Raw genomic sequence first — 13,219 nt, forward strand, 5'->3', positions numbered from 1 at the left:
ACTGAAATGCTTTATTCTCCTCATCTCTTCTTTTTGGCTTCTCTGGCTTCCAAAACTCAACTCACACTTTACTTTATTCAAGAAACCTTTCTTGATATTCCACATTTACCCTAATCCCCACTGTTAAAATATTTTTCCCTCCAAGATTACTTCCTTCTTACACTGTACTTATCTAATCTATATGTTTATATATTGTCTCTATCATTAAAAATCATCTAAAAGCAGGAACACATGTGTATTTGTGTGTGTGTGTTTTACCTATCTTTGTTTTTTTTATATTTATAAAACTTTATTTTCAAAACATATGCATGTATAATTTGACAACATTGACCCTTCCACAGCCTTGTGCTTAATATTTTCTCCTCTTTCCTTCACCCTCTCCCCTAGATGACAAGCAATTCAATATATGTTAAACATGTTAAAATACATGTTAAATCCAATATGTTAAACCTATTTATATAGTTCTCTTGCTGCACAAGAGAAATCAGACCAAAAAAATAAAGTAAATGAGTAAGAAACCAAAATGCAAGTAAATGTCAAAAAGAGTAAGAATGTTATGTTGTGATACACACTCCGTTCCCACAATCCTTTCTCTGGGTGTAGATAGCTTTCTTCATCACAAGATCACTGGAACTGCCATCAATCATCTCATTGTTGGAAAGAGTTACGTTCATTAGGATTGATCATCATATAATATTAATGTTATCATGTACAATGATCTGGTTCTACTCATTTCACTTAGCATCAGTTGATGTCTCTTCAGTCCTCTCTAAAATCATCCTCCTGTCCATTTTTTATAAAACAATAAATATTCCATAACATTCCTATACCATAACTTACTCAGCCATTCTCCAACTGATGGGCAGCCACTCAGGTTCTATTTTCTAGCCACTACAAACAGGGCTGCCACAAACATTTTTGCACATGTGGATTTCTTTCCCTCCTTTAGATCTCTTTGGGATATAAGCCCAGTAGTAACACTGCTGGGTCAAAAGGTATGCACAGTTTGTTAACTTTTTGAACATAGTTCCAAATCACTCTCCAGAATGGCTGAATCCATTCACAGTTCCACCAACAATGTATCAGTGTCCCAATTTTCCCACATCCCATCCAACATTCCTCATCATCTTTTCCTATCACTTTAGCCAATCTGAGAGGTGTGTAGTGGTATCTCAGAGTTGTCTTAATTTGCATTTCTCTGGTCAATAGTGATTTAGAGCACCTTCTCATATGATTGGAATAGAGTCTCTTGGGTATATTCTGGTTTTCAAGGGTTCATTTCTTGGATAAGTTTTGTCACTTTATCTTCTAAGCTACTTATTCTCCTTCCATTTCTTTACTCAAGAGTTTTGATTTAATTTTTATTTCCTCTTACTTCATTTCTTCTAGTTATATAGTTTTGTGTAAAATCAGTTATTTTTCTTTGAGTTTCTGTTTTCAGTTATGGTTACTCTCTACTTTGGGAGTAATCTCCAGATTTGCAGTAATACTTTTATATCAGTAAGTATTTTATTTTCTTCAAAGTCCCATTTCAGGGACTTTGTTCCAGGGCCAACCTCGAGTGAGATGATGGACCCTACCTTCATTCTGGGTTCCCTATTCTCCAGTTGATCTCTGCTTCCCAGGGTTAGGCTCCCTGGATCTTTGAAGTTCAAAGCACTGGATCATTAAGGCCTTTTCTAGCATTTTAGGGTAGTGTTAGGGCCTTTTGTTCCCCTAAATCTTGCTGGTAATTGCCTGCTTTCATTATTCTCCCACTTCCCAGGTCCATTTTGGCTCACTCAGAAAAGCCTTTCTTTTTTTTCTTTGCTTGTTCAATTGCCTCTGGACAAAGAACCTTGCAAGCTCCATGTATTCCAGGTTATGTCTTGTGCTATGAAACTTTCCTATGTTAGGTCTGGTTTTGATGGCAAATCAATGTGTCTATTGCCCTCAGACTTCTGGATAAATTTTTGTGCACTTCTAGGCCAGAAAAATTTACTTATTGTAATTTCTCATTGAATTTCTTGATCATTATTTATCTGTTAAGAACCACAATTATTCTGAGTTTGATATATGAGAGGGAGCAAGAATGATCATTTATTCAGGCAGTCATCCAGCCAAGAAGTCAACACATCATTTTTAAAGATCAATATTTTTTTATTGCTTTTATGTAGCTATAATCTTAAGAAATAAAGATGTAAGAAGTCATAGTGGCTGTGAGTAAACTACAGCATATTACTGATGCCATATTGTGCAGGAGAGGTAACATAAAGGAGATGAGAAAGATATAAATACTGGAAAGGAAGTTATTCGTATAGAAATAGTGGAGGGAAGCCGTTATACTCTATTGGTGTCTATGCAATATCAAGAGATATAGTAATGACCCTTTTCATGTTGAGTGGACCCCATGGAAGATTTGTAGGACATCTGTGGTCACACTGAGAAAATGTGAATGGATTGTTATCTACACCACTGAAGAGAGTACCATGTTAGGAGAGCCATTGAAGTTCTGGTTTCTTCATTAATAACTGTACAGTAGAATAGGGGCTATATCAGTTAGATAAGGGAAGTTATGTTTATTAAATGAAATGAAAGCTTATTATGAGGGAATGTGGTATTAGGAGAACTATTGAAATTCTGATTTCTTCATTAATAACTGTATAGTAGAATAAGGGCTATATCAGTTAGATAAGGGAAGTTATGCTTATTAAACGAAATGAAAGCTTATTATGAGGGAATGTGGTATATTATATAAAGACCTAATTTTGACATCAGAAAGACTTGAATTTAAGTCCTGTCTCTGATACACATGACCAAACAGTGAAACCATTTAACCTCTTAGGGCTAATTCTCCAAGTGGTAGATCCAATTAACACTGATGAAAGGCATTTCCATATTGGAAATTCCATTTACCAATTAAATTACAAATATGATATTCCCCCAAATGACACTCAATCAAATACATAACTAGCCTGGGGAGAATTAGAGAACTAAAGATTTAGACTGAGGTAGATTGATATAACACAGAAGTTTAATAGAGATTAATTAAATATATCTCATTTAAAAAGTAAATTTTCTATCAACTTTAGAAGGGACCATCTTTATATAATTAGCATGAACATCTTTAAGGATCATAATGGATTTTATATATATATATATATATATATATATATATATATAAAACATGCTGTCAGTTTTAATTTTCTATTTGTAAAGTAGACAAGATAAAAACATTATACAAATATAAGCCTAATTAGCATAGAGGAACTATGTAAGAATCCTTCTAGTCTTAGCATTGATCAGATATCATTGTTCAAGTGTGGCATAAGTTTAGAGAATCATAAATTGTGAGGTTTTTAGAGAAGGCCAGTTGGCTTAGAATTATAAAGTTAGAAAGCTGACTTTGTGAAAGAAAAAACATATGAATTGTAGAATAGTTGCTTATTCTGCTTTTTGAAAAAGACAATGTAATCAGTCTTTCAAATGAATGAATAAATGAAAAATCATTGGGTAAATTATTATGTGCCAGGTACTAAGTTAAACTAGGTATATAGCTGAAAAAGCAAGATATTGATTGAGGAGAGAGGTTATTATGTGGAAAATCGTAGCTATTCTCTTTATTGGAGAATTTTTTTTTAAGACTAAAAAAAGTGTTTAGGATTTTGTTTATTAATGTAAAAGTTTCCCGCATAAAGGGCAAATTGATATTAGTTTAGATTCCCAAGGAAAGTCAAAGAATTTTCTTTCTTTGGAAATGTCTAAGAATAGACAAACCTGGTACAGGTGTAGTAGCTCTTCCAGAAAACTAGGAGATAATTGTATTTGAAAGGCATAGAGGGAAACAAGAAACTCACCCTGTAATTAATCCCATTCATCCTTAGAATTCATAGTTTATCACACACTTCTGTTTTCTAGTTTTTTCATCCATGTATATTTTGTCTACAGAACCAGATTAATATCTTTGAGGATACAGATAATTTCTACTTTTTAAAAAAATATCACTAATACTTCATAGAAGCACTGAATAAATGTTAATTAATGAATGTTGTCTTCAAGTCACTGTAATCCCAAGAAGGGCCTCAAAATAGTGAGAACTATGGAGTGGGTATCCTAGAATCGAAATTCATTCATCCCCCAAAAATACTTATTAATTTCTACTAATGTCAGGCCTCATAGACAAGGAGTTTCATTCTTTTGAGGGGAAACAATGTGGACACAAAAAATACAAAATATATACAAAATATTTTCTGGGAGGAGAGTAGAAACTACTTTTAGTATAAGAATAGGCTTCCTAAAGAGGTGCTAGCTAAACTGAGCTTTGAAGAAAGCCAGGTGGAATGTTGGGGGAGAATAGTCTAGGCATGAGGCCTGTTTAGCCTATACAAAGGAAATGGAATTTTAGGTTTAGTGAGTATCTAGTAAGTCTGATTGGCCAGACCGTGATGGAGAGTCCTGTGCCATTCATGTAGAAAGGTCATCTAGAGCCAAGATGTTAAGGGCTTTAAAAGGCAAACAAGGGAAATTTGTATTTGATCCTAGAAGCAGAAGGAAACCCAGATAATTTCTGGAATCGGCAGATGACATGATCAGACTTGTGTTTTAAGATCTAATTGGAAATGTTCAAAAAGACAATTAGTGATTTCAGTACAGAGTAAACCTCTCTATAATTTGAGAACTTTCAGTATATAGAGATGATAGTTGATATAGCTAGATGATAGTTGAATCCTTGAAAGTTGATTGGAGCTGTAGACTGGGAGCAGGGTAAGAAAGCAAGAAAGTTCAAGACAGAACTCCTGGCACACCCACATGCAGAGGATGGAGAAGTCTTCCCTAACTCCCACTTCATTTGCACACCAATGATGTTCTTTCTCAATGCTAAATTTAAATATGATATTCTGATCTCCAAATCCTAACAGGTTTAACAGGACCTGTTCCTGTTAGATGATTTCATTGTGAGATCCCTTCACAACCATATTGTGATTGCCAGTAAATTGCCAGTAAAAAATATATCTTTTTATCTTGAACTATTATTTAGATGAGCCCTTGAACTGCCTTCTACCTTCAGCTTTCTTAGATATGTAGAATGATTAATTTTCTACTTACTAGAAATCTTGTTTTTCCATAGAAGTGGTTCTGATTATTTCTAGGACCCTATAAAGCAACTACATAACCCAGATAAAACTTTTTAGCTAAACCAAGTTTGGGTTCTCAATACAAAAAATGACCAAAAATTGCCTAGTGAAAAAATATTTCTAGGCACTTAGACAATTGTATTTGGGAAAATTTTGGGAAAGAAAGAAGAGTGTCTTTGAGGCCTTTACCTTTCTTTCATACTATTGAAGATCATTTATCTGTTAATTTTTCAATTTCTACTCAATGTTAGGTAGTATTCAGCATCAGGATTTTGAAATGATGCACAGAATTATGGGATCAAGTAGGGAAATGTATCAATACTGTAAGACCCAGGTAAAGTTGACTACTCAGCATTTGATGCAAAACAATCTTTCAGCTTCTGTTATTTGAAGACTAGGCCCTATTCATTTCTTGACTATTTAGAATGTGAATAAGTAATCATATTGTGTACAATTTTAAATAAGTTCTTAGAGAAGAAAAAAATCTGAAGAAGTAGACTAAAATTAAGTGAGATATAGTAAGAATAAATGCAATAACTTCATTCAAAAAAGAAAATACCTAGCAATTTTAATTGACTAGCTTTGCATACCTGGTAGGACAACATTGAGGGAATCAGCATAGACTACTTATAACAAAACGTTATTTTTTTTTTATGTTTTGACAAAGTAGACGTGATATAAAATATGAATATATTTTGACTGTGCTTCACTGTGAAATGAGCCAATATGGCTACACAAAGAGAAAGGGGGAACAAAGGATAGATGCTCTAGCAAAATAGTACATCTCCTACCTGTGTGGCTGTTTGCATAATTGTGTTTTTATAACATTTCCTGTACTGTAAGTTGATGCTGTCCTAATTATAGATTATTAAGAGAATGCCTTATTGTATCCCAAATTATATAGTGCTTTAAAAAGATACCTTCTCACTGGTTTAATAAAGGTCTTATAAACTTGTAATTACATAAACAATTCAGATTGAAAGATAAACAAATAACCTGTTCTATTAACAGATGCTGGGATCATTATGTGATAGAGTACAAAGCTTTCAAAGATTTATGATATTTTTCTTTTACTTTCCTTTTTTTAAAGGAAACAAATCACTCATTATAATCATCATGTTTCATACAGAATTCTGGGCAAACTGAAATGCACATGTTCTCTTTTGTGAGCTCTGAAATTGTTAATTGTAAATGGACTTAATTTTGTGGATGTGAAAGCTCCACTTATTCCAGCAAATTACCTTTGTGGCATATATACCTGCTTGTTAAGACAACTTGTGGTCACCTGTGAGCTGAGCATAGATCAGCTCCCACCTTTATTAAATGTACACCTGCACAAGGCTTCACCACAGGCACAAGCTCAGCAGTGTTACAGTGAAATCTGACTTTCTCCTGAATCACACATATAACCCATTCTTATTACTATCATTCCTATTAATCATAGCTATGTATGACAATTATAAAGCCATAAGGCAATAAACATTTATTAAGTGCCTTCTATGTGCCAGGCACTGTGTCAGGCACTAAGCTAGGAGAAGTTCTGCCAACTTCCTTTATGGGATTTTGGTTCTCTTTTTATTTTCAGCCTTTTAAAGTAACATTTACATCACAAAGACAAAAATTAAAAATAGCAAAGTTAAAAAGTGTATTTAAAGAGTTATCCTCTCCTATTAAGTGCTGAATTTTTTCCCTTTATTTTTAAATTTAAAAGACATATCTCTCACCCTAATTTGTATAATAATCTAATAATAAAACATGCTTTTGTCATAAACTCATGCTTTTTTGGAACTGTGAATTACTTTGTATAAATTTAATTGTAGAAATATGTTTGTCCTTTCTTTGTTCATTAGAGAAAACTGTTTAATTTAGTAATTCTCCTGTCACCTTATATAAGCTTCTATAACCTGGTCCAATGTATAGGGACCCTGTCAGAGGAAGCTTGTTAAATAATTAGAACAATTAATTCCAATTTTTAAGCATTTTCTTCTTTTCTAAGGAAATGTATCTCCCTCCCAAGCAGGAATTTTTCGATAGTGAGATGTAGAAACAGACTTCATGCACAAAAAGTGCTTCATGATTTGGAGTTTCTTTTTGTTTATAGTAGTTTTGAGGAGAGCATGTGCCCCCTTTCCTCCTTTTTTAAAATAAAAATTTCCATTAAATATGATCATGTAATGAGTTGGACAGTGGACCTTCTATTATCTTTGAGACTCTTATCCAATAAGTTCTTGGTACATTGATCCATAGCAATATTTAAGTTAAGGAACAAGCATATTGCTGAAAATCAGGCCATGGGTGTAGATTGACTCATGAATGTAAGTAGACGAGTGTTGAAAGTGATGCATTATGTCATTGTAACATATTGACATTATCAATTATATGTTATTAAACAGCTCAGCTAACTGAATGATTTACCTTGTATTTAACTGCCTTTTTCAATTAAAGGGAGCAAATGCTGGGTAACTAGGGCACAATGGTAGAAACCATATATTTTCTCCTGTTAACACCAGCATTGCTGACATGCAAGTGATGGGAGTGTTGGCGTTTTGCTGCAGGCTGTAATGCGCCAGTTTAAATGGCCTAAAAAAGTGATTAATGATTAGGAGCAGGGCTGTTACACAGCTTCACAGCTCTTTTCGTCAATGCATTTCCATTTATGTCAACTAGCCTGCACACTTGGGAGGTGTTATTTCAAAGTAGTCAACACTGTTTATTCTGCTGCCATTTGTTTCTATTTCATAGGTCCCTTTGGTTTTCTCAATACAGCTAATGTTTCTTTATAGTTGTAAGCTTCATTGATTTTTTTAAAAGATTACGCAGAGGATTCTTACTGTTGTGACCAAAATCTAAACTGTTGAACTTTGGTGCCAGAAAGGGTAGTCTTACTGTTCATGAATTGCTGTTTAATATTAAAAGTGTAGAGTGAAGCAAAAAAAGGAAAACTGAGACCCTGAACTTCGAAGTTTAGATTATGATGATACCTTGAACAAAGTATTTTAGTTTTGAGGGGAACTTTCTGGTATTTGCCTCTAATTTGAGCTCATGGATTTCACATAGAAAATTAAGCATAACAGTTCTCAAATATGTAAAGGTATTAAGATGAAATGGATATACCCATTGAGATTCAAATTCGGTAGAAAGATCAACTCAATTTGTTCTGTCTTAAAGCACTCCTAGCTGCTCTAACAAAAGCCTATTTAAATTTGCTAAATTCTGCAAAGTAATTGCCATTTCACGTTGCCTTTCATGTAAGAAAATTTGTGTTGTGTAAGTAAGAGACACACATATACATACAAATGCATACATATATGTACATATAGGCATATAGAATAAGGAGTGAAAGTGTCCTCATAATAAATAATGATGTCAACATCAAGCCATTTAAAGAAAGTCCACAATTGGGCCACTTGTTACTTTAACTTTTTATAAATAAATCCAGTAAACAAGAATTAATAATCTGAGTGCTGAGGAGGTCATCAAAAGGGAGAGAGTGATTTTGTAAGAAAATGGTCCAGGCTTAAATTGCTGGGCTTTTGAAATAATAAAATAGTAAAACACAAAATAAATACCATCTCTATCAGAATCTCTTCCTATGAATCCGAAATCTCGGGTTAGAATACTTGGAATGTTTTAATGGTAGTGTTGGACTCATTCCTTCAGTGGCAGATGAAAATAGCTTTGTTCCCTTTGGAACTTCACTTACTCCCATCATAAATAAGTGCTGCTAGCTAATTGGCCTCTCTGGCAAATCTGAAGTAGAATGAATTTATTGTTAAAAGAACATACTTTCAAGACTTGAGAAAGAATTTCTTTCTACCACGTGGATGGATCAGTGAACCATCTGCTTCAGATAGCTTTCAAGGGTTACTTATCAACACAACAGTTAAACACCGAGTTGAAAAAATTTGACCATTTGAAAATTAGAGTCTTGTTTTTATAAGCATATGTCACAGTTCCATAAACTTTTAAAATTTTGATTCCTTGCAGACATGAACATTTTCCACATGATTGTGTGCTTAAATTGAGATATACAAATTCGTTTTTCTTTACACTGTTACAAGAGTTTTTACAGACTTTAAGAAATATTGCTTATGGGCAGAAAGCAAAGGTTTCAAAGGAACCTCATCTCCATATGGTTTTACTCGATAATCCTTTATCCTCCATTTTAGGCCCTCATTCCGTTGCTTTCTTGCCTGTGGCTACATTTCTATCTCTGCATCAATTAGCACAGTGATTTATACAACAAGCAAGCAGTTTAGAGGTAATGGTACACAATTAACATCTCATTCCACCATAAAGGGTATGCTAAATACCCCAGTCATTGCTTTCTCTGCCTGGAATTGAAATAAGTGTTTGTCCTAATTCATATGCTATCTGATGTGAAGTGGGCCTGCTTTGTACTGCACTACACCATTAATCTAATTATAGATAGCTGCAAATGAAGTGCTGTCTGAGCTGGGAGAAGGAAGAAAATAGCCTTTTGTCATTTAGCATGACTCTGTGAAGCAAGATCACACTTTACATGGCAATATGGCAAAATGGAAATCTGAATCACATTGCTGCCTGTTGCATCTTTTCTAATTACAACAGCATTGTAAACACTACTGGGCTCTGATATAAATAGAGCTGTAGATATGCTGTCATGTGGGTTGTAGGAGAAAGTCCTCAGAGTGCTGTTGGATTAAATGATGCATCCTGATTGACAGCTACCTTGAGACTGCGCTGATGGAGTTGTCAAAGCATTATGCTAACAGGCTGCTCCAGTGACTGCAGATGTACAAAGCTCTGAGGTTCACACAGCTTTCTAACCGCTATCTGTTCATTTCACCTTGTTCGTCTGGTTGTAACTCCAAGAGAAGGACATCCACAGGCTTTAACTCTGTATGTTTTTTTTTTTTTTTTAAACTATTAAGCCTTTAAGCTAAGCTGTTTGGAGAATGTTATTTTGCATGGCTTTTAACCCTTGTTATGTTTTTCTAGAATGTTACAATGAATTGCAAACAGAAAAATGTAGTTGAATTACAATTTTAATGGTTTTTACTGCTTATATTTGGTGATTTTTCTCTACTCTTGTTCTTTCTCTGTTGGTAAAGATGCATCATTGTGTGGCCAAATCATTTCTATCTTTTTTTTCTTTTTTTACATATTTAACTATTCTTCTCCTGTTCCTTATCAGCAGTATCGACACTTTTATGAACATTTTTGCGTTAACCCTCACTGCCATACTATGGAATAAATTAGTTCCATGATCAAACTTCAAGAAGACTGTGATTGAAAGAGGTTAAAATTTTTGTTAGAAGAAATTCTTGTTTGTTAAGAAATATTGCACTTCACTTTATTTAATATGAGTGCATTGCAGTGTTTTCATTCATAACATCTGGGCTATATTTCAGAATGATGAAAAATAATTTGTACTACTTGTTCAGCATTGGGAAAACATTGTTCATATAAAATCAGATGCATACTTGATAAGTATCCTTTCTTTTTGGCATTAAATTGACTAACAGTTGGCATTACTAAGGCCACCTTAAGCTGAGGTGCAGTGTTAGAGGCAGAAAAAAAATGACTGTGATTCATTAAATATTCATGTAGTAATTGACAATGAATGTTATGTTGGGAGTGGGGGGGATACAAAAACAGTTAACTCCCACAGTACTGGGGTCTATCTCCCTTCCAGAAGGATGATAGTAGACCCTTTAAAATCATGGCTCCAAATAATGTAAGCTGTGAATCCAGAGTACCCCAGAACCCAAACAACTCATAAATCATACATTTATATTAGGTTATCAATTTATTCTGGTAAAATCCCTGGTAAATCTGTAGGGTTTACAAATGAGGGTGTGGAATTAAAATTTGGAAGGAGTCTCAAGTATGAAGTTAATGCAGTCATTATCAGGATGCTATTTTGTATTGGTTCATAAGCTGTAGTCTATCCTGCTTTTCATGGTGGGATATCCTGAATTGTTTACTGAGCTCCTGGTTGTATCTATTTGTATTTTTCTAAAGTAGTGACTAGCTTGATGAAGATGTAGATGAGCACTCCTGACAATTGGATACCAGATCTTTTCTTTATCTTTCCTGTTTACCTTGCATTGTTAGGCTGAGCTAACCTCAGCTTCATGTTAAAAAGGAAGGGGTGGGGGGAGGACAAAAGGGGAGGGTCAGTTTTTAAATAATTGTCTCTCATGTCTTTTGTCTTGCCTTTGTACTTTTCTCTTTGGTCTCTAATACATCTGGTATAATTAGGCCCTTCTTTATGAGAAATTTTCTTGTTAGACATGGTATTGCATTGCAGGCACCATAAAAGTAATTTGTTTTGAGACCTAGGACAGTGTCCTGTTACCATAATTGGGCCACCAGGCACCATCCCATTCCCTTCCATTCTTTTTGCATTCTGACTGAGAAGCTTAGCTGTCCTATGGACAAGAAACACCTGTTTTCTTTCCAGAATACATGGTGAAATAGTTTTCAGGTAGTTTTATTAACTTTACTTTGGCTAGAACATTTACCCTTACAGCCCCGCTGAGTAAAATGACATCTACTGATGAAATCAGAGTTGATCAGCCACAGATTCCATGACCACTCAGCTCTACCAATGAGCTATCATGATTCAAGCAGATGTTTCTCATGCTCTAGGCAATGAAAACCTTATGGCCTCTTCTAGTATTGCACTTCTCTCCTCTGCTATCCATTGACCAGAAGCCTAGCCCGGATCTGGAAACATCAACTTTGGGTTCATTTGCCTTTTTGGGGGGGGAGGGGGAGGAATTGGAGGAGAGAGACAAAATGAACTCTCCTGAGGAGTGTCTCAGAAGCTTGTCATTGTAAGGAATTGCCCATTATAAAGCTGAAGTCATACTGCTTTCTGAAAAGAATTTTACAACCTTCAGAATTCAAAGAAACAAACAGGATTTGTGATTGAAGGCATTACATACATTGTGGAAAGACTCCTCTTTTTGAGGCACCAGAAAGCCTGTACATGTCTCATAAGGAAGTTTGCCCTGGTGGGCTCCTATGTAACATTCCATTAAGCTTCCAAGCCTAGCGATCACACCCGTGTCTAGTGTTTTTTTGGGGAGCCAGGATATTGTTTTAAGAAGGGAAGTTTGTATGACTATTCTGGTGGGGTCAGGACAACAGTAATTCAACATCAAAGGTAATCTTAAGAGAACCCTCTCTCTGCCTCATCTTTTTATATTCAAAAAGGTCATTTCTAAGCCAACTATGAAAAACAAGGCCTTTCCTTAGGAGTTTACTGTTATTATTTTTCCACTTGATTACAATAACTTGCATATCCCCCAAACAGATTTAAGAACAATAAACAAATACAAAAGGAAAAGGAACATCTCAAACATCTCATCAATAACAAAGACCTGCATCTGAAGGCATTTAAGTTCTTTGACTCTTTCACATCTCATTCCAAGCAAAGCTGGAATCCTACAGAGAGAGGAATCTAAAAGATAGGAAAATTATAAAAATAGTGGAGGGATGGAGTTGTTGGGCAGAATATTATCATTTGTTGGGGGAGGAGGGAGGGAAGAGGGCCTCAGTAGAAACCTAGAGTACTTTTTTTCTGTTAATGGTATGGGTCTTAATTTTTGAGTGTTCTCATAGTCAAGGAAAATAGTAAATCAAATGGCCCTGATTTTTTGTTTAAAGAGTTACTTTCCCTGAATTTGTAGTTTGTAGTTTTGAAGTGAACTATTTGAGGGAAAAAATTATGTACAAAGTTATTTATACAATCAGCTCTCAAAACTAAATTAGCTAAGTATATAACCTTTTCAGACCAGATGGACGCAACATTTTAATGCAACGCTGACTTTCTTTTGTCTTCATTTTGTTTTGGTGCGTTGTTTTAATTTTCAAACTATTGGTACAAAGTAGACACTAACCACAGATACGGAAACTGTGAAAATGGGTATAATTATATTTTCTCCTTTCCCATCCCCCCATAGATTTAATGAAGGACTTTTAAGTACGATTTATCTTTGATAAATAGACCCTCTGCCTAGAACGTTCGTTAGACTGACAGCAGAAGGCACTCTCCCAGCCTTTTCTCTTTGCCACTTATGACTCAGATGAATTTTAATAGGAGCAAAAAGCTT

At 34.7% G+C, this 13,219-nt stretch overlaps 1 protein-coding gene across 2 annotated transcripts in view; it reads left to right on the forward strand.

Annotated features, from left to right (window-relative positions):
• PCCA (propionyl-CoA carboxylase subunit alpha) overlaps positions 1-13,219 on the forward strand; it is a 447,428-nt gene that overhangs the window by 418,025 nt on the left and 16,184 nt on the right. The gene's annotated exons all lie outside the window — the stretch shown is intronic.

Source organism: Sarcophilus harrisii, chromosome 3 (genome assembly GCF_902635505.1).
Source record: "Sarcophilus harrisii chromosome 3, mSarHar1.11, whole genome shotgun sequence".
NCBI lineage: Eukaryota > Metazoa > Chordata > Mammalia > Dasyuromorphia > Dasyuridae > Sarcophilus > Sarcophilus harrisii.